Raw genomic sequence first — 21,661 nt, 5'->3', positions numbered from 1 at the left:
TCACATGAAAGAAACTAGCAGCAGAAAACACATCATTAGGATCCAAAATGCTTGTCACCTGTGTGTTTTCAAACCCCTTGGCATCCTTAAGGGCGCAGACCCTCGCCTTATTGGAGACCCCCATGAAACGTACACCAAGGGCCGCCAGGGTCTTCCAGACCTTGCCTGGGAGAAGAAGCTGAGAGCACAGCCTGGTGGAGCTCATTGCCAAGGCCAAACTGGAGACTTAGCGAGGGCAGCAGGTTGGAAGTTTTGCAAAAAGTCCTATCTATTATTTGGCTATTAGTTGTCGTGATTGGATGACAAAGGACCCCATGCCCAAGTGCCTGGGTATAGGTGACCCATGGCTATAAAGGCGATCAGAGGAAATGCTGTTTTCTTGAGCCTTGGTGACCACTGGTAGAATTGGTTATTGTCTAAAGTGGAGTCAGACTTCCTTGAAGCAAATAAGCTTAATTGGAAATTAATATTAGACTTCCAGTATAGGTGTTCTTGCAATGCCAAACTCAAGACAAGGACTCTGTGTGTGTGTGTGTGTGTGTGTGTGTGTGTGTCTGTTTCTGTGAATATAGAGGAAAACCTCACAAATATTTTCAGAATATGCTCCATCATTCCTTGGCAAGCTTCAGCTTCTAGAATTTTGCCAATTTTTAAAGAAGATTCCAACCTTGCTTGCAAAGTAATTAATTATGTACAAAAGGAAAAAAGAAAAAGAAACCAACCAAAAAAAAAAAAAAAACAAACAAAACAAAAAACAAAAAACCCACCACCCACCGCAACCCAAGGCATCAGATGCTGTGCTGTTTTCCTAATTCGGCGAAGACCTGACCGCCGTCGAGTGCACAGAATGGACACCCGCAGATCTCCCTTGTCAGAGGGACGGGGCGAGTGTACGGGCCGCAGGTAGAAGCTGCCGTATTTTTTTAATCATCAGGGGAAAGACCAAATGCCTTCAACTTTCAAAACTGATCATTCTGACGTGCTTGGCCTACTCCGCAGACAAGACTGCAACAGTTTAGCAAACACTGAATGTCAAAATAAATACCAACCCCTTCAGCCCAAGGCTGGCGCGGGCGCAGGTGCAGTGCTGAGAAGGGCTGCTCGTTTTCCCTTCTTTTTTTTTTTTTTTTTTTAAGATTTTTATTTATTTATTCATGAGAGACAGAGAGAGAGAGAGGCAGAGACACAGGCAGAGGGAGAAGCAGGCTCCCTGCGGGGAGCCTGATGCTGGACTCGATCCCAGGACCCTGGGGTCACGACCTGGGCCAAAGGCAGACGCCCAGCCACTGAGCCCCCCAAGGGTCCCATCGGTTTCCCTTCTTGATGAAGTGCTCCGGGGCCAGGTTCAGGGGAGGCCTTCCGGGGGTGGCGTGGTTCCTCGTCGGCCCAGGCAGCACCCAAGGGGGGTTGTTGTTGCTCCAGGTGGACAGACCTGCCTGGGAGGGAAACGTCCGGGACCTCTGGTCAGCATGGTGGGGCGCGCCAGCTGGCCCTCATCACCCCATTCTGCAGGCGGGAAGACTGAGGCGCACAGAGCCTGGTGGAGCCAGGACGCTGCGCCCCACGCCCCCGTCATCGCCGTGTGTCTGTGTCCCATGTGCAACCCCCTCACGTGTTCCGAGCTGCCGACCTCCCGGCGCGTCTGGCTCTGGAGGTGAGCAGGGAGGGCCGGGCTTGATGCGAAGAGGGGCTTCCAGAGCTTTCAGGATCCAGAATCCTCACATCGGCAAACCTCGTGGCCAGCAAGCGGGCCCAACACACACGCTGCTAGCAGAGCATCAAAGTCAAAACGTGTAATTTTCAACGTCAAACTAGAGTCTTCCCGTACAGGTGCCAGTTCTCATAAGAGAGGCCGAGCCTCCGGCCCCGCCCCACTTCTTCCCTGGCGCTGCCTGCCTGTGTGTGGCCAGAGGGGTCCCGCTGCAAAGCAAGCCAGACATCGCCCCCATTTTACCCACAGTCAAAGCCAACTTCTTTTCAATGGTGCACCTGACCGGCCCCCCCATTACTTCTCTGACTGTGTTTCCTTTCCCTCTTCTTTACGTCCACTCCTCTCCAGACACACTGGGTCTCAGGAATGTTCCCACCCCAGGGCCTTTGCACAGGCCGATATCCACATGGTTCACATATCACCTTCTCAGTGAGGCCCCCTTCTACACGCTTAGGTCTTTTTTTTTTAAATTTTTATTTACTTATGATAGTCACACAGAGAGAGAGAGAGAGAGAGGCAGAGACACAGGCAGAGGGAGAAGCAGGCTCCATGCAGGGAGCCCATGTGGGACTCGATCCCGGGTCCCCAGGATCGCGCCTTGGGCCAAAGGCAGGTGCCAAACTGCTGCGCCACCCAGGGATCCCAACACGCTTAGGTCTTGAGACCTGTCTCTAGGCTCCAGCTCCCCGCCCAGCCCTCCTCACCCTGCTCCGTTTTTCCTTCTCTCCATAGCATTTATCACCCTGTCATGTTAAAATAAGTTGCTCATTTCTTTTGTTTATGGTACTTAGAATACTCTGTCTCTCTGCTCTTTGGAATTTAATTCTACAAGGGCAAGATCTTTATCTGTTCTGTTGATGATGGATCCCGACTGCTTAGAATAGTGCCAGGCACTTAGTAGGTGCTCTTAACGAGCGTTAAATGTTTACCACACATCTGGTTACCTCTGGGGAGGGGGGATGTAGGGAGTAATAGGAAGGGATGCAAAGGGGACTCCAGATACTGGTGGATGTTTTATTCTTTGACAGTGAGTGCACTGGTGGTTCTTCATATTCTTCTTTTCTTTTCTTTTCCTTTCTCTTTTTTTCTTTTCCTTTCTCTTTTTTTCCTTTTCTTTTTTTCTTTTCTTTTCTTTTTTCTTTTCTTTTCGAGAAAGAATCTGTGCACACACATGTGCAAGCGGGGGGCAGGGGCAGAGGGAGAGAGAATCCCAGGCAGGCTCCACGCCCCAGCACAGAACCTGATGTGGGGCTCAATCTCAACGACTCTGAAATCATGACCTTAGCGGAAATCAAGAGTCCGACGCTCAACCGACTGGGCGCCCCCTTCATATTCTTTATAAAAATATTTTTGTGTATCTGAAATGTGTCATTTTGAAGAATCAAAGAGGGTCAAAGAGTACGATTGTTATATGGCATGTAGCAATCATACTAAGTGGAATAGTCTCCTTCCCCATGCGAACCTATTGCCTTATTTTGGGGTGTTATCCTGTGTCAGTGGCTGAAAGTAGAGCTTCCTGGGCAGATGCATTTGTAACAGGGGAGCTGCAGAGGGAGAGAGAAAAAAGGGTGGGGGGCGGTTCTGGCCATCAGGGCGGCTTGGCTCGGAGGGTGAACAGAAGGAAGGACGCCCCAAGCCAATTTGCAGCAGCGACTGTCAAAGCATATTGGGTGGGACAGATGCCAAATCAGGCGGGTCAGCTAAGATCACGATGGCCTGGGCCCAGCTTCCGAGAGCAGGGTGCCTGGGGGCAGGTGTCTGATGACCCTTGGCGGAGGGCTTGCCAGAGGAGAGCAGGGAAGAGGAACGATGTTACCTGAGCCACCAGGAAGGACAAGGGCAGAATGGGAAAGGGGTTCTGGGTTCAGGGATCTGAACGGAGGACTCCTGGGTCAGGCCTGACTTGAGCAGGACAGAACTCAGAGCTAAGCTTGGTGACATCCGGTGGCCCCAGCAGATCCCCAGAGCCTCCAAGGGAAAGCCGGTTGCTGGATTTGTTCATCGTGCTCAGGTTACGTCCGTGATGCTGAAGGCAAGAGCGTCTGGGCTGCGAGGAAGCTCGGGCGCAGTGCAGGGCCCGGGGCCCACGGATGGGGTGAGCTTGCCGAGGCTCCCAGCCGGTGGACACGTCTCCGCCCCGCCTCAGTGCCCCCGACGAGCACGGTTCCTTCAGAGGAGCACGATTGATCAGGCCAGACGCAAAACAAGTGGCCAGGACTGGGATGAGTGAATATTCATTTGGAAATGTCAATGCGCACGGGGAGATTATGCCTGCCGTGCCCTGCCTGGCAGGATCGATTCAGGGCCTGAGGTGAATCCGACGTCTCCAGGGGCTGAGGGCTGGGGCCGGGGATCCTGGGTAGGATTGGGGGGGAGGCGGGGGGAGGGGCCCTGGGACGTCTGGAGCGGGGGGGTGGGTGGGGGGGTGGGGGGGGGCGGGGTGGTTGGTGTCAGACATTCACAGCTCTCGAGATGCTGATTGAGGCTGGGGCTTGCCTGTGTTTGTGGGGTCTGGGTATCCTGTCCGGGCCTTTGTCTTCAGGGGCCACTCCCTGCACAGGGGCCACCAGGCTGGGGACAGCTGTATGCATGGTAGGGGTTGAGGGACCTCAGGACACCCAGGTGCTGGGGGAGGGGGGCGGGAGGGGGCCTGCCGAGCCCGCCTCAGTCCGAGCGTCCACCCCCCCACCACTGCCCGGGCGCACTGAGGGAAGGGGCTTCACCATGTCCAGCTGGGGCCATCTCTAGTCTCTAGCTGAGCCCCTTCCCCCTGCTTCCATCAGTACATCTCTGCTCTGCACGAATGGGGCCCGGGGCCCCGGGGAGGCTGGGGATTTGGGACCAGGGTCCCGCGTCCTCACCTTGCGGTGGGCGGGTGGATGTTTGGATTCACCCACTGCACCCTGGGAGCCCTGGCCCCTGGCTGGAAGCCTCCTGAGCAGAGGCGGGAGGTCATCACGGCTGGCCTGGGACGCCAGGGCCCCTGCCAGGTGCACGGTCACCTGGGTGTGGCCCGCCCCGCACGCCCCCTCCCCGCCAGCCCCAATTAGCCATCTGCAGGAGCTGCTCTCGGCATGGGGGAGGGCCGCGGTCCCTCTTCTCTGTGCAGACTGCTCGGCTAATGAGGGGGTTTGTGAAATTTTTAATTATGGCTTCCATGCCTGGCTTAATTATTTGCATATGGCTTTTACAAGTGAGAAGAGGACGCCTGCGTGCAGGGCTCCTCCTCAGCCCCACGTTTGACTTTAATTAAAGGCAGAACCTGAGGTCTTTCCATCACTAATGATCGTGGAAAATTAGCTTCCAATTCCCAGGGGTCGCCGGAGTGATGCACCCTGAGGCGGAGAGGGGGGACGGAGGGGGACGTGGAGCGGGAGGCACAGATGGCAGATGGCCTGCCAGGCTGCCACTTCCGAGCCCCTACTCCAGCCCACCCTTCCCACCCCGCGCCCGCCCCACTCCAGGCCCCTGTGGGAAAGGGAGCCTTGTCTCCTCTGCTGATGGGGGGGAGGGATCCTCATGGTCATTGTCCTTGTGGCCACAAGGCAGAGAGGTAGGAACTCCTGAAAGGCCTCTGTGCGTGCGCCTGGACACACGTCCCCTCACACCTGTGCTTGCCCAGATGCACGGACACGTCTGCAGGCCCATGCGTCCGCATGCACACGTGTCGCAGACCCGCTCACAGGTGAGCCCAGGTCCCTCTCGGGAGCCAGCAGGCTAGTGCTGCGGGCAGGATGTGACCATGTGCAGAGGACAGGCTGACAGCGGGCTCGCGGAGGGCTCCCCACAGAGATGGGGGGGCCCGACCCCTCCCCGGTGACAGGGCAGGCCTGTGCTGTCGTGTGCCCGAAGCGCGGCCTCCTTGCCCCGAGGCGGCAGGGTAGACCCTGGGATGCGACACGCGGAACGGCGGACGGCACTGGCTTGGACTTGGACCTGAATCCAAGTGTGTCTCCACCACTTCCTCACAGGGTGGCCTTGAGCAAGTGGCCCAGCCTCTCTGGGCCCTTGTCCTCAGCTGTAAAGTGAGGGTGATAGCTTTTCCCACAGCTTTTGTAGCCGACTCTGAGTCTCCCGTCCCCTTTGTCTCCTAGTCTTTCAGTTTGGAGGTGCCGACCCCACTCCCGGCTCCAGGAAGGGCGGTTTCGTCCCCCTGGTCTCAGGCCTGCGCCCACCAGCATGGGGCCTCCCCCCCGCCCCCGGCCCAGGAACCGGGTCAGGGAGGTGCTATGGGCTCAGAGTCTGGGAGTTTTGTGTCATAGCAAGGGACGGGGTCCCCTTCCTCCGCTCGATGTGGCAAGGATGCCAGTAGGCTGGCCTGTGGCCACAGCCACCAGGCAACCATGCAGAAGCCACCTGAGGATCAAACCCGCCCAAGGGGGCGCCTGGGGGGCTCAGTGGTTGAGCATCTGCCTTCAGCTCAGGTCATCATCTGGGGTCCTGGATCGAGTCCCACGTCGGGCTCCCTGCATGGAGCCTGCTTCTCCCTCTGCCTGTGTCTCTGCCTCTCTGTGTGTCTCTCATGAATAAATAAAAATCTTTTTTAAAAAAAAACCTGCCCAAGGACAGAGGACCCCCAGGAAGGACCCGGGTCCCCATGACACTGTGGGACTACAGGATTCCCACGGAGATAGGTTTTCTGTCGCTCACCTCCCAGCACGTCCTGCTTGTCACAAGTCTCGTGTCAAATGCTGACCTGACACTGTCTACACAGAGTCGATGACAAGCGCTGACACGGGCAAGAGCGGGTCTCCTGGCAGCGGGCCAGTCACGCCCCCCGTCCCCCCACCACCCTCCCCAGGATGCTGCTGTGCGCGCCAGGGCTGAGCCTTCCCCGCAGGGCTGCTGCAGCAGAATCCCACAGACTAGGGGGCCTCGGCAGCCAAACTGCATTGCCTCTCGGTCCCGGAGGCCGGAAGTCTGAGCTCAGGGTGTCAGCGGGGTGGGCTCCCTCTGAGGGTGGTGCAGGGAGACCTGCTCCAGGCCTCTCTCCCAGATTCTGGGGGTGGGGGTAATCCTTGGCATGCTTTGCCTTGTAGCTCTCTGCCTTTACCCTCACGTGGCTTTCTCTCTGTGCGCACGTCTGTCCAGATTTCCCCTCTTTGTAACAACACCTGTCATCTTAGGTTAGGGGCTCAGGCTACTCCAGGGTGACCTCCTTTCAGCTCATTACCTCTGCTGTGATCTTTTCCCAGATTGGGTCAGATTCTGAGGGACTGGGGGTTAGGACCGCAACTTGGTAATTTGGCAGGGGCGACACGGTTCAACCCGTAACTGGTGGGTATGAGTGTGACTGTGTGTGTCACTGCTGGGTGGACCCTGTGCCGCCACAGTGACTGTCCTCCCGGCCGGGGCAGAGGCCCTGTGCTGGAAGCCCGTGTTTCCACGTGAGTGCCTCCAGTTACAGAGCTGTGGGAAGCGGCTCCTGACCAGCGAGGCTGCTACAGCCTCTCCCCACACCAGCTGACTCATAGGCTTTTTCTCCTCTCAGCTGCTTTGGCACAAAATTCCTTGAATCATTTTTACCCAGAGGTCAGGTGCCTTTCCCCAGTCTGGGTGATGCTTTTCATGGCTGCAGTGGCGATGAGTGAACCCCAGGCCAAATCCAGCCTGGATATGAGTTTTGATTGGCCCAAGTAGGTTTTCAAAATGTGTGTTGCTTGCCAATTTGAGAATCAAGAAATTTCAAGTTAAAAAGCCCAGGTTTCCTGGGTGCCGGGGTGGCTCAGTTGGTTAAATGTCCGACTCTTGATTTCGGCTTGGGTCATGACATGGGCTCTCTGCTCAGCAGGGAGTCTGCTTGAAGATTCTCTCCCTCTCCCTCTGCCCCTCCACCCTCATTCTCTCTCTTTTTCTCTAAAATAAATGAATAAAATCTTAAAGAAAAAAATCCAGGTTTCCAAACTGGAAGATCTGAAGGCCTGGATCTGCTATCAAGGGTTATTGGCTATGTCATTCTGAAAATAATTTTTCACTATGAAAGTATCGTGTAGTTAGTATAGGAAATGGCCTGCTTCCAACAAGCGTGTTCACTGAAGACCAGTGATTGGCCACACTGGATCTCATCATGAAAATGTGTATTTCTGCCTGTGTCTTTCTCCTTGCAGCAACCATGCAGGATTTAGGGCTCAAGTGTCCCTTCATTTGACAAGGTGACACAAGGGCATGGGTGGGACTTGCACGGATGCCATTCTGCTGTGGGGTGCTCCCAGCCAGTGAGCGCTGCCTACATCCTTGGCCCAGCAAACATACCATAGGATATCATGTCCAGGGATCGTAAAGAGCACCTTTTCTCTCTGTGTCCTCGAGGCTGAGAGACGAGAAAGTCAGTGACCTAGGACAGCAGAAAAGAGGCAGAAGGCTCAGGGAGAGAAAAAACAGATCCCCTGTGTGTTGTCCAACGTAAGCAAAAAAGTCAGCAAAGCCTTTTGGAGACAAGAGCAAGACCACCCAATGAAGGAGCACGTGCCCTGAAGGGAGAGGACTGGGACCCAGTGGCCCCCTCACCTGTCCTGAGCCACTTCCCTCTACCCAAGGACTGTAGGAAAGAGCCCAGAGCTCTTTCCTCGACATTAGCATCTCACTGATGTTAGAGGAAAGCCCGAGGGGCTCTGGGAACACACAGGAGGGCCCCTCACCTGGCCTGGGGTCCACCAGGGAATGGTGAGAAATGAGACTGAAGGCAGGAGAGCTGCAGACACTGGATACTCAGTGGGCCTTGTGGAATATGCTAAGACATTGAGACTTGGACCACTGGGCAGCTGGGGGCCCTCAGACCCTTTTGAATGAGGGAGTGACAGCAGCCCTCCTATGGGGACGTTGACCGAGGACTTCAGAGCGGTGGGGGAGCTGTCCAGGCACCCGGTGCTGAATCAGCCTCACCGAGAGGCTGGCGGAGAAAAAAGTTGGACAGGAAACACCCAGGAGACTGAGTCTACAGTTGGAGTGGGGAGAGGGGGAGGGAGGGTCAGGGTGAGCCCACATTTCTGGCTTTCCAACACCCTATGGTGAAAGTGGGAGGAGGCATTGAGGGTCAGTAGGGTAGAGGAAACTTGAAGCACTGGATGTCCGCGGGAGGGGGACGGGCGGCAAAGCCTCATGGAGAAGGCAGGCTCCCACCTTAGAACTTCCAGGTTGCTCACAGCTCTGGCCCCCTCCTGGTAGCCTGAGAGAGACCCAGTTCTCCACAGAGCAACCAGAACAGGGCCAGCAGACTTGATAGCTCTGCCGTGTTCTTAGTCTTTGAGTCCTCAGGTCAGATGACACCAGCTGTTCTGAAGAGAGCTCCAGGGAAAATCATGCTGGACTAGTGGGGATCAAGAATGTGATGGTTAGCCACGGAGCCAGCTGAAAGAGGCCGGCCTGCTCCCAAAGGGGATGCACAATGTGCACCGCATGCCGGGCTCCACGTGACCTCAACCCGAAGGATTGAGCTGGTCCTAGTGTGCAAGGAAGGATCCCTTCCTCTCCTCTCCCCCCCCCTTACTAGTTCTCTCTTTGCTCACCACACATTGCCCGAACACCTACTCTGTGCCAGGCATTATTGGCAGCTGGGAACACAAAGGCAAGTCCTCTGGGGCCTCCCTGTGCCAGCCACAAGGAGAGGGATTCCCTGGAAGGAAGCCAAACCTCCTCGCCATTCTCTCTTCTTCTGGAGTCTGTGGATTGCCGTTTGCAGCTTGGAGGCAGCTGCACCCTGCCAGGGGCCAGGGCATTCTAGGTTTACTCATACACTCCTTTCTGTCCATATTATACCCCAACTTTCAATTTTGAGAAGTAAATATGCAATTTTTTCCTCCCTGTAATTTTCCCTGCTGTGGCTGTGGATGTCAGAGCAGCTGGAAAATGTGAATAGCTCAGTGCTTTCTAAAAGTAAAAGGAGGCCGTGCAGCATCATACATCGTCTGCTGCTCTTGGCGAGACCCAGTGGCCCTGGTGGGGGGGGGGGGAGATGCTCTCCAGACTGTACTGTCAGGGGAACTTTTAACCCAAATAATCCATGCCCCTGTCTTCCATTAGCAATGAGATAATTGCCAAGAACAAAGCATGTGTGTGCGCACACGCGTGCGTGTTGCAGGGATGTTAGCAGAGGTGAGGTGAGGGTATCTGCTTACGCAGTCAGACTTTCTGCGTGTTCCTCTGGAGACTTTCAGACCTTCATGTCTCAGTAGCTGAAGGTCAGGACAGTTTGATCTATGCTTCTGTTTGGGAGAAGCAGTGAATAGGATGCAGAGAGACAAGATTTGAGTCGGGCAGATCTGGGGTGGCTTATGTAGAATGTAACCTTGGCTGTGTTTAGTCTCCCTGGATCTTAATTTCATCCTCTGTGAGATGGTGGGAGACCTGGAGATGTGCTGTCCAGCTCCCCCTCCAGGAAGGATTCTCTGAGCACCCACGGGACATGTGGTCAACAGCCATGCCCCAGCTGTCAGCTCCTTCAGGATCTGCTTTGGCTGCAGCAGACTGTCGATCTGGGGTCATGCCTTCCCCTGGGTGTGCCACATCCAGCTACTAAGTAGGGTGAGGCATGAAGATGCAGCCATTTACACCTGCTACAGGACACTCCCATGGGCTACACCTACTTCAGCACTCTCTGCCCAGGCTATGTTGGACCTACCATCCCCTGTCTAACTTCTTCTTCTTGCTTTGACTTCCTCCCTTTTCCCTTCACAGGCATTGATCCCTAATAAATATTTTGTACCCTAGACTCCATCTCTGCATCTCCTTACAGAGAACCAATCCGGTGTCAAACAGGGATAATGATTTTACTTCGAGAGGTTATTGTTCGAAAGCTAAATGGGATGTTTATGTAGTATCCAGCATGGCACCTGGAAGGTTAACAAAGCATGATACACATCTATTCATTCTCCTTGCCCTAAAAACTATGACATTAAATCCCATTCCAGGCCTTGAGCAGTCGTTCATAGCCTGTGCTCTGTAATATCGGCTTGGAGAAAGTGGCCCTGAAAGCCTGTGCCTCCTGCTAGGTTGGAGGGTCTGGCGGAGGACTCTGGAGCCAGTCTTGTCCCTGTGAAGTTCATTATCCATGGATCACATCAGCTCTCTTCAAGGTTCCTCACTGAAAAGAAATTGAGCATGCAAATGCTCTTTTATCATAATCACCACGTATCCGCAGGGTAATTCATAAAAGAGCTGGAAATATATTGAAATTCAATATTGTTTGAGTCCAAATCAATATTAATAATTGTTTGCATTTTTAAAGTGCAATTTGCAATTGAAAAATGCACAAAGATCAACCAGTAGTTGCTAACACAGCAAATTTTTCTATTAAAGGCATAGTCCCTTAACTTTAAAATGTTTCTTATACAACAAAGGATGGCGCTGATCCATGAAAATGGTTATCTATTATTTACGTGCACAACATTAGAATTTGCTTCCATTATGCATGAGTTGAAAGGCCAGTTACTTTTAAGTTCTTGATTTTTAAAAAATTAAACTGTTCATTTTGGGATAATTTCAGATTCACATAACAGTTGTAAGAAACAATACCGGGTGATCTCAGTGTATCCTCTTTCCTGTCAGCCTCCTCCCGTGCACCTTGTAAAACGAGTCACAACGAGGATGTTGACATTGATGTAGTCAAGATAGAGGACATCTCCGTTGCCACAAGGGTCCCTCATGTTTAAATTCTTTAAAAATTGAAGATATTTATTTATTTATTTATTTATTTATTTGTTTGAGAGAGAGCACGCAAGTGGGGGGAGGGGCAGAGAGAGAATCTCAAGGAGACTTCCCTCGGTGCATGGAGCCTGACAAGAAGCTCCATCCCACAAACCATGAGATTGTGACCTGAGCCAAAACCAAGAGTTGGATGCTTAACCGACTGAGCCACCCAGATGCCCCCCCCCCAATTAAAGATTTTTAATCTTAAAAATAGTAGTGGGATCCCCATCACTAGGCCTGTTTAGATTTCTGCCTTAAAATGAATTCTTAAAAAAAAAAATTCTTAAAATGACGCACTATCTCAGCGGGCTCCGTGTAGATGTTCAAACAGAGAGAGCAGTGGTCATCTAGGGAGGGAGTGGCCTCAAGTGGGACTCACCTCAGCCGGGCAGGCCTCAGGGGAGCAAGGTTTTATGGCTCAGAAAGAACCTGAGAGCACAGTTTCCAGTTTAACACCTACATCCGAGGCCTCTGCTTCTTCCACAAGGACTGAGTTGCCTTACAGGGAAAGAGCTTGGCAGCTTCGTCCGTGGAAGCCCAGCAGCGATTCAGATTTGCAGCAAGGGGCGGATGGCAGGTGTGCATAAGGGATGTCCTAGCCAGAAGGCCTCCTGCTCTGCCTGAAAGTGGCCTTGTGCAAATGAAATTCACTAACACCTTTCTGTTTTGACACTTGTCTCGCACCAGCGCTGCAAGGAACTTGGGAACTCATCTACAATGGATATTTTGGGCTCAGGCTGATTTGGAGATTGGGAAATAACAATCGTAAGGGTCCCACAACTTGGAGGGACAGATAGGCTGAGAACCTGGGCTCCCCCCTCTGAGCCTGGTGTCCATCTCGTGGCATCTGGCTGCTTTCTTCAGGCTGCCTCGACCACAAACCCAGCTCCCCTCTGTCCTGGTCGTGTTTCACACGGGCGTGAACTTGACCGTTCTCTCATCATCAGCTCCTGGGCCCATATGTAGTCACCCGTGAGATGAGGGAAGCTAACAGGTAGAGGGTGGTTTCTGCTCAGTTTCAACCTTTAATTTGCTTTTGTTTTTGTTTTTATTTTTGCTTTTTTTTTTTACTGTGGTAAAATACATATATAAAATTTACTGTTTTTTATTTTTTTAAGTATTTTATTTTATTATTTTTTTAAGATTTTATTTACTTATTCATGAGAGACAGAGAGAGAGAGAGGCAGAGACACAGGCAGAGGGCGAAGCAGGCTCCATGCAGGGAGCCCGATGCAGGACTCCATCCTGGGTCTCCAGGATCAAGCCCTGGGCCGAAGGCAGGTGCTAAACCACTGAGCCACCCAGGGATCCCAATTTACTGTTTTTTTTTTAAAGTTTTATTTATTCATATAAGTAATCTGTACACCCAACATGGGGCTCGAATTCATGACCCCAAGGTCAAGAGTCACATGTGCCTCCGACTGAGCCGGACAGGCGCCCCTAAAATATTACTATTTTAATCATTTTTAAGTCCAGAGACATTGAATACATTCACATTGTTGTGCAGCCATCACCACCACCCATCTCCAGAACCTCCTTCAACTTCCCCAACTGAAACTGTACGGATTACTTAACAATTCCCCATTCTTCCTCCCTGGTGACCTTGATTCTACGTTCGGCCTCTGGATTTGACTGCATGGAGTCATACAGTGTTTGTCCCACTGTGCCGGGCTAGTTTCACACAATACAACGTCCTCAGTGCTCCTCGACGTTGCGGCATGTGTGGTGTTTGTCGACTTGTGTGTTCATTGTTTTGTATTTAGATTCCACATGTAAGTAAAATCAGGATATTGCCTTTCTCAGTCTGAATTATTTCACTTAACATAATACCCTCTAGTTCCATCCCTGGTGCAAATGGCAAGATCTCATTCTTTTTTTTTTTTTTATAGATGAATAACAACCCGTTGTGTGCTTGTATGTATGTGTGTATATATACACGGTATCTGTGTCCATTCACCCATCGTTGGACACTTGGGTTACTTCCGTATCTTGGCTATTGCAAAATATGCTGTAGTGAATATAGGGGTGCATGTTATCTTTTTGAATTACTTGTTTTTGTTTTCTTCGGGTGAATACCAAGAAGCTAGGTCATAGAGTATTTCCATTTTTAATTTTTTGAGGAACCTCCATACTGTTTTCCATAGAGGCTGCACCAATTTACATTCCCACCAATAGTGCACCAGGGTTCCTTTTTCTCCACATCCTTGCCAGCATTTGTTGTTTCTTGTATCTTTTAATTTTAGCCATTCTGATAGGTGTGAGATGATATCTCTGACCGATTTTTTAATTGGATTCTTTGTGGCTTTTTGCATTCAGTTGTATGAGATCCTTATATTTTTTGAATATTAATTCCATATCAGATGTATCATTTGCAAATATCTTCTCCCATCCAGTAGGTTGCCTTTTCATTTTGTTGATGGTTTCCTTCACTGGACAAAAGCTTTTTCATTTGATGTAGTCCCAATTGTTTGTTTTTGCTTTTGTTTCTTTTGCCTGGGGAAACCTATCTAGAAAAATACTGCTAAGGGGCACATGGGTGGCTCAGCCAGTTAAGCATCTGTCTTTGGCTCAGGTCATGATCCCAGGGTCCTGGGATCGAGCCCCCATATTGGGCTTCCTGCTCAGTGAGGAGTCTGCTTCTTCCTTTCCCTCTGTCATACTCCTGCTCATGCTTTCTCGCACTCTCTCTCCCTCTCTCGAATAAATCTTAAAAAAAAAAAAGAAAGAAAAGAAAAATATGGGATCCCTGGGTGGCACAGCGGTTTAGCGCCTGCCTTTGGCCCAGGGCGCGATCCTGGAGACTCGGGATCGAATCCCACATCAGGCTCCCGGTGCATGGAGCCTGCTTCTCCCTCTGCCTATGTCTCTGCCTCTCTCTCTCTCTCTCTCTGTCTCTCTCTCTCTCTATCATAAATAAATAAAAAAAATTTTTTAAAAAAAAAGAAAAAAGAAAAATATTGTTGAAGCCAATGCCTAGATATTTACTGCTTAGGTTTTCTTTTAGGATTTTTATGGTTTCAGGTCTTATGTTTAGGTCTTTAACCCATTTTGAGTTTATTTTTGTGTATAGTGAAAGCGGTCTAGTTTCATTCTTTTGCATGTAGCTCTCCAGTTGCCCCAACACCATTTATTGAGGAGACTGTATTTTCCCTGTTGTTTATTTTTGCCTCTTTGGTTGAATATTAATTGACTGTGTAATTGTGGATTTATTTCTGGGCTCTCTATTTTGTTCTGTTGATCTATGTGTCTATTTCTGTGCCAGAACTATACTGTTTTGATTACTATAGTTTTGTAATATAGTTTGAAATCTGGGGTCATGATACCAATGCTTTGTTCTTTCTCAAGATGGCTTTGGCTATTTGGGATCTTTTGTGGTTCCACATAAATGTTAGGATTATTTGTTCTTTGTTCTTTTTTTTTAATTTTTATTTATTTATGATAGTCACACAGAGAGAGACAGGGAGGTAGAGACACAGGCAGAGGGAGAAGCAGGCTCCATGCACCGGGAGCCCGACGTGGGACTCGATCCCGGGTCTCCAGGATCGCGCCCTGGGCCAAAGGCAGGCGCTAAACTGCTGCGCCACCCAGAGATCCCAGGATTATTTGTTCTAATTCTGTAAAAAGTAATGTTGATATTTTGATTGACATTGCATCTGTAGATTGCTTTGGGTAGTATGGACATTTTAACAATTCTTCCAATCCATGAGCATGATTCTATCTTCCTATTAATCATCTTCAGTTTCTTTTATCAATATCTTATACTTTTCAGACTATAGAGCTTTCACCTCCCTGGCTAAATCTATTCCTAGGTATCCTATTCTTTTTGATGTAATTATAAATGGAATTGTTAAAAAAATAAATGGAATTGTTTTCTTAATTTCTCTTTCTGTGGGTTATTAGTGGATAGAAATGCAACAGATTTCTGGATCTTGATTTCATATCCTACAACTGTACTGAATTCCTTTATTAGGTCTAATAGTTTTTCGGTGGAGTCTTTAGGGTTGTATTTGTATATATCTGTATATTGTATCATGTGCATATCATTTGCAGATAGTGACATTTTGCTTCTTCCTCACCAATTTGGATGATTTCTATTTCTTTTTCCTGTTCAATTGCTGTGGCTTGGACTTCTAACACCATGTTGAATAAAAGTGGTAAAAGGGGCATCCTTGTCTTGTTCCTGGTCTGAGAAGAAAGGCTTTTGGCTTTTCATCATTGAGTATGATATTAACTATGGGTTTGTCACATATGACCTTTATTATGCTATACCCACTTTGTTGAGAGTTTATCAAGAATGAATGTTGAATTTTGTCAAATGCTTTTTCTGTGTCTATTGAGATGATCATATGACTTTATCCTTCATTTTGTTAATGTTGGGTATTGTGTTGATTGATTTGTGAATGTGAACAACTGTTCTGCATCCCTGGAATAAATCTCACTTGATATGTTGAATGATCCTTTTAGCGTATTTTCAAATCCAGTCGGTTAACATCTTGAGGATTTTTGCATCTGCGTTCATCAGGGATATCGGCCTGTAATCTTTGTTTTTTTTTGTCATGTCTTTGTCTGGCTTGGGCATCAGGGTGATGCTGGCCTCGTAGAATTAATTTGGAAACATTTCTTCCTCTTCTATTTTTGGGAATAGTTTGAGAAGGATAGGTATTAGCTCTTCCTTAATCATTTGGGAAAATTCACCTGTGAAGCCATCTGGTTCTGGACTTCTGCTTGTTGGGAGTTTTTTGATTACTCATTTAATTTCATTACTAGTAATTAGTTCAAATTTCCTATTCCACCCTGATTGAGGTGAGGAAGATTGTATGTGTCCAGCAATTCATCCATCTGTTGTAGATTGTTCAATTTGTTAGCAGTTTTTGTAGTAGTCTCTTACAGTCCTTCGTATTTCTGTGCTCTCGGTTGTAACTTCTCTTTTCTTATCTGATTTTATTTATGTTACTCTTCTCGTTTTCTTGACTAGTCTAGTTAAAAGTTTATCAATTTTGTTTATCTTTACAAAGAACTGACTAATGGTATCATTGATCTTCTCTATGGCTTATTTGTTTTTCTTGTTTTGGTTTGGTTTTGGTTTTGGGTGGTTTTTTTTTTTTTTTTTTTTTTTGGTCTCTGTTTCATTTATTACTGCCCTGTCTGATCTTTATGATTTCCTTCTTTTTGCCAACATTGGACTTTTTTTTTTTTCCTAGTTCCTTTAGGTAGAAGATTAGATTGAGATTCTTCTCACCTTTTGAAGTAGGCCTATATCACTATAAACTTCCCTCTTGGAACTGCTTTTGCTGTGTCCCAGAGATTTTGAACCATGTGTTTTTGTTTTCATTTGTCTCCATGTATTTTTTTGTTTCCTCTTTGATCCATTGGTTGTTTAGTAGCATATTGTTTAGCCTCCACACATTTGTGTTTTTTCCAGTTTTTTCTTGTAGTTGATATCTAGTTTTACACCATTGTGGTTGGAAAAGATGCTTGATGTGATTTCAATCTTAAATTTATTGAGACTTGTTTTGTGGCCTAACATATGATCTATCTTAGAAAATGTTTTATGTGCACTTGAAAGAAATGTATATTCTGCTGTTTTTAGATGGAATGTTCTGTATATATCTTTTAAGCCCATCTGCTCTAATGTGTCATTCAAAACTGCTGTTTCCTTATTGATTTTCTGTCTAGATAATCTATCCATTGATGTAAGTGGGGTGTTAAAGTCCCCTACTATTGTTGTATTACTGTCAATTTCTCTCTTTATGCCTGTTAATATTTGCTTTATATATTTAGGAGCTCCTACGTTAGGTGCATAGATATTTACAATTATTATATCCTCTTGTTGGAATGATCCTTTTATCATTGTATAATGCCTTTCTTTGTTTCTTGCTGCAGTCTTTGTTTTAAAGACTATTTACTGTGATTGCTGCCTCGCTTTTTTTTTTTTTTGCTTCCATTTGCATGGAATATCTCTTTTTCATCCCCTCAGTTTCAGTCTGTATATGTCATTAGTTCTGAAAGGAGTCTCTTGTAGGCAGCATATAGGTGAGTTTGTTTTTCTGTACATTCAGTCACTCTGTGTCTTTTGATGGCAGCATTTAGCGCAGTGCATTTAAAGTAATTATTTAGGGGATCCCTGGGTGGCGCAGCGGTTTGGCACCTGCCTTTGGCCCAGGGTGCGATCCTGGAGACCCGGGATCGAATCCCACGTCAGGCTCCCGGTGCATGGAGCCTGCTTCTCCCTCTGCCTGTGTCTCTGCCTCTCTCTCTCTCTCTCTCTCTCTCTCTCTGTGACTATCATAAATAAATAAAAATTAAAAAAAAATTTAACAAATGAAAGTAATTACTTTACAGGTATGTATTGTCATTTGTTAATTATTATTTATTTAATTTTTATTTATTTATGATAGTCACAGGAGAGAGAGAGAGAGAGAGAGAGGCAGAGACACAGGCAGAGGGAGAAGCAGGCTCCATGCACCGGAGCCCGACGTGGGATTCGATCCCGGGTCTCCAGGATCGCGCCCTGGGCCAAAGGCAGACGCTAAACCGCTGCGCCACCCAGGGATCCCTGTTAATTATTTTTGCGATTGTTTCTGTAGTTCTCTGTTCTTCTCTTGCTCTCTTCCCTTGTGTTTGATGACTTTTAGTGTTACACTTGGATTCTTTTGTCTTCACTTTTTATATATGTTATAGGTTTTTGGTTTGTGGTTACTATCAAGCAACACATACATAACATCCTATGTATATAGCGGTTTATAATAAGTTGATGGTCATTTAAGTTTGAACACATTCTAAATTTTTTTTAATTAATTAATTTATTTATGATAGTCACACACACAGAGAGAGAGGCGCAGAGACATAGGCAGAGGGAGAAGCAGACTCCATGCACCGGAAGCCCGATGTGGGATTCGATCCCGGGTCTCCAGGATCGCGCCCTGGGCCAAAGGCAGGCGCCAAACCGCTGCGCCACGCAGGGATCCCTTGAACACATTCTAAAAGCACTTTTTTGCTTCCCCCTCCACATTTCATGTATATGGCATCATATTTTGCATCTTTTTATTTTATGTATCCCTTGACTAATTTTTGTAGAAATAATTGATTTTACTATTTTTGTATTTTAACCTTCATACTAGCTTTATAAGTGATTGATCTACTACCTTTACTGTATGCTTGCTTTTGCCAGCAATTTTTTTTTTATCATAATTTTCTTACTTTTAGTCGTGGGTCTTTTCTTTCACCTGAAGAATTCCCTTAAACATGTCTCATGGGCCAGTTTAGTGGTGATGCACTCCCCTAACTTCTGTCTGGGAAACACTTTGCCTCTCTTTCAATTCTAAATTATAACTTCGCAGAGTAGAGTATTCTTGGTTATTGGTTTCTTCCTTTCAACACTGAATATATCATGTTGCTCTCTTCTGCCCTGAAAAGTTTATGCTGAAAAAGCAGCTGATAGCCTTTTGGGGTTTCCCTAATATGTAACTGTTTTTCTCTTGCTGCTTTTAAGATTCCCTTTTTATCGGGACACATGGGTGGCTCAGTGGTTGGGTGTCTGCCTTTGGCTTAGGTCGTGATCCCAGGGGCCTGGGATCGAGTCCCACATCAGGCTCCCCACAGGGACCCTGCTTCTTCCTCTATCTATATCTCTGCCTTTCTCTGTGTGTGTCTCATGAATAAATAAATAAAATCTTTTCAAAAAAGATTATCTTTTATCTTTATGTTTTGCCACGTTATGTATCTTGATGTGGACCTCCTTGGGTTCATCTTGTTTGGGGCTCTCTGTGATTCTTGGACGTGGATGTTTGTTTCCTTCCCTAGGTAGGGAAGTTTTCAGTTATTATTCCTTTGGATACATTTTCTACCCTTTTTTCTATCTCTTCTCCATCTAAGATCCCTGTAATGTGAATGTTTTTATGCTTGATGTTGTCACAGAAATCCCTTAACCTATTTTCATTTCTTTTTTTTCCCAGTGTAGTTGTTTTTTACTACCCTGACTTCCAGGTCACTGGTCTGCTCTGCATCCTCTAATCTGCTGTTAATTCTTCTAGTATATTTTTCATTCCACTTAATTGTATTTAGCTCTGACTAGTTCTTTTTTATACTTCCTATTGAAGTTCTTATTGAGTTCCTCCATTCTTCTCTCAAGTCTGGTGAGTATCTATAATCATTAATTTGAATTCTTTATCAGATAGGTTCCTTATCTGTGTTTTGTTTAGCTTGTTTTCAAGGGTTTTGTCTTGTTCTTGTGTTTGAATCATATACCTGTCTCCTTACTTTGTCTGACTCTGTGATTGTTGCATATGTATATATGTGGTGCTCCCCTACGTGGGCTGTGAGCACCTCCTGTTGGGACTGGGCTGACTGCTGAGGGTGCACTGGTGGGCTGGGCTTGCCTCACAGGCAGTTGGCTCAAAGGGCCAACTAGCTATGGTGTGTGCTGGTTGGTAGGGCTCAGTCCCCCACTCCCTGGGTCAAGATTTGCTCTGGAAGTGTGCCAGTTCTGACCAGAGCTGCTTGTTGGTGTGGCAACTGATGGTCCCTCTAGAAGGGCACGGGTCCTGTCTGGGGCTGCCCAGTGTGGGAGCTGTTTTACAGGGGAGTCTTCTGGTGGGTTGGGTTGGGCGGGGCTCTTCTGCAGGGGAATGCTGAGGCAGGGCAAGGTGCTAACCAGGTAGATGGAGAGCATCAGAACTGGCTCCCACAAGCATCTGGCCAAGGCAGAAGGAGGGCAGGAGAAATAGCACCTGTCAGCACTTCTGTTCCTGGAGAAAACTGCAGAGCCCTGATCCTCCAACACATATCCTAGAATTAGTCAATAAATCCCCTTCATGTATACCCCCAGACACTTTTTTTTTCCCCAGACACTTTTTAAACTGATGCTTCTGTGCTGGGTCTTGGGGCCCAGTGATATAGTGCACTGGTCCTTTAAGACTGGAGAGTAGGATTCCTATAAACCTCCAGCTCTTCTGAAGGTAAATCCCGCTGATTTTCAAAGCCAGACATCATGGGGGCTCATCTTCTCTGTGCAGGTCCTCAGAGCCAGGGATGCCTGGTGTGGGGCTTCCCCTCTCACTCCTCCATGCCTGTGATGTCCCTCCTGCTTGTGGGTTGTCACATCCAGGGTTTGGTTCCCGACTTTGTCTCTGCCCCTCCTGCTCTTCTCAATATGGCCTCTCTTCATGTCTTTAGCTTGAGAAGCTCTGTTTGGCTAGTCTTCAGGTTGTTTTCAGAGTGAGTTGTCGCACATGTAGTTGATGCCTTGGTGTGTCCACAGGTGGAGGTGAACTGAGGATGCTCCGTCTCCGTTATCTTCCCCCTACACTCCTCATTGACTTTTGATCAACACATTCAAATTTTAATTTCAAGTAGCAATTTCCTAGCATAATCCATTTTATGGCATCTAAATGACTTGTCTATTTGTTTGTACATATATTATGTTAACTAATACATGTGTATACGTAGGACTAGAGTCCATTTACCTCCATGAATGTATTAGTCTTCAAGCCTCATGATTTGAAATCTGCCCTACCAAAATGAGGATACAAAAGTGGGGTTCCGCTGGTGAGTGTGTGTTGGGTATGTGGGAGCTGCCAGGTTCCATCAGGCTCTCTAATGGAACTCACTTCATTGCCTCCACTTTTCTCACAGGTTTGGGCTACTCTTTGGGCCTAATTCTAACCCAGACCTGATCAAAACAAACTCACAGCTCCCTAAAACATGCATGGCCTTTTAGAAATTCTAGGTTCGTGGAGTGCCTCTCTGGAGATGGCCCAGACATCCCGATCTGTCAACCCCTGCTCGTGCCACATGCAGTGCAGGTTATTGATCACCTGCCCTGTGCCAGGCACAGTGCTGAGTGCTGGGAATACAAAGATGAGGAGAGGCTGTGACATTGCTCTGGGGCCACATCATGCGGTTGGAGAAGGGCTGTCATAGAGGTACACATGCTCATGGGTTTGGGGGGTGGGTCCCCATCCCACATCCTGCCAGGATGGGACTCAGTTCCTCTACCTGCAGAATTACTGTCCCCTACCCTGCCTCATAAAATGCCCCAAAAATGAAGTCCTGAGCAGAGATGTATCCATGGTGTGGTCCTACCCCCAAGCATTCAAGGGCATCATAGCTTGTGGCACCTTGGCCAGGCTCTCAGGAAGCCCTCGCTGCAGCTGTGTGTTTGCAGGCTTCCTCTCCGCCTCTTTGTGTAAGCCATGATGGGAAGCTGGGCTGTAGCCTGGTGGATCCAGGTAGGGGGACAAGGCTTCGGGGCTCTTTGAGCCTGAT

The 21,661-nt window shown here is 48.1% G+C and overlaps 1 protein-coding gene across 1 annotated transcript in view; it reads left to right on the top strand.

Moving 5' to 3' along the window:
- The window catches only part of CHST8 (carbohydrate sulfotransferase 8), a 132,028-nt gene that overhangs the window by 39,047 nt on the left and 71,320 nt on the right, over positions 1-21,661 (top strand). The window lies entirely within an intron of this gene.

Source organism: Nyctereutes procyonoides, unplaced genomic scaffold (assembly GCF_905146905.1).
Source record: "Nyctereutes procyonoides isolate TBG_1078 unplaced genomic scaffold, NYPRO_anot_genome, whole genome shotgun sequence".
Taxonomy (NCBI): domain Eukaryota; kingdom Metazoa; phylum Chordata; class Mammalia; order Carnivora; family Canidae; genus Nyctereutes; species Nyctereutes procyonoides.
This window is presented reverse-complemented; position numbering and strand designations above follow the sequence as displayed.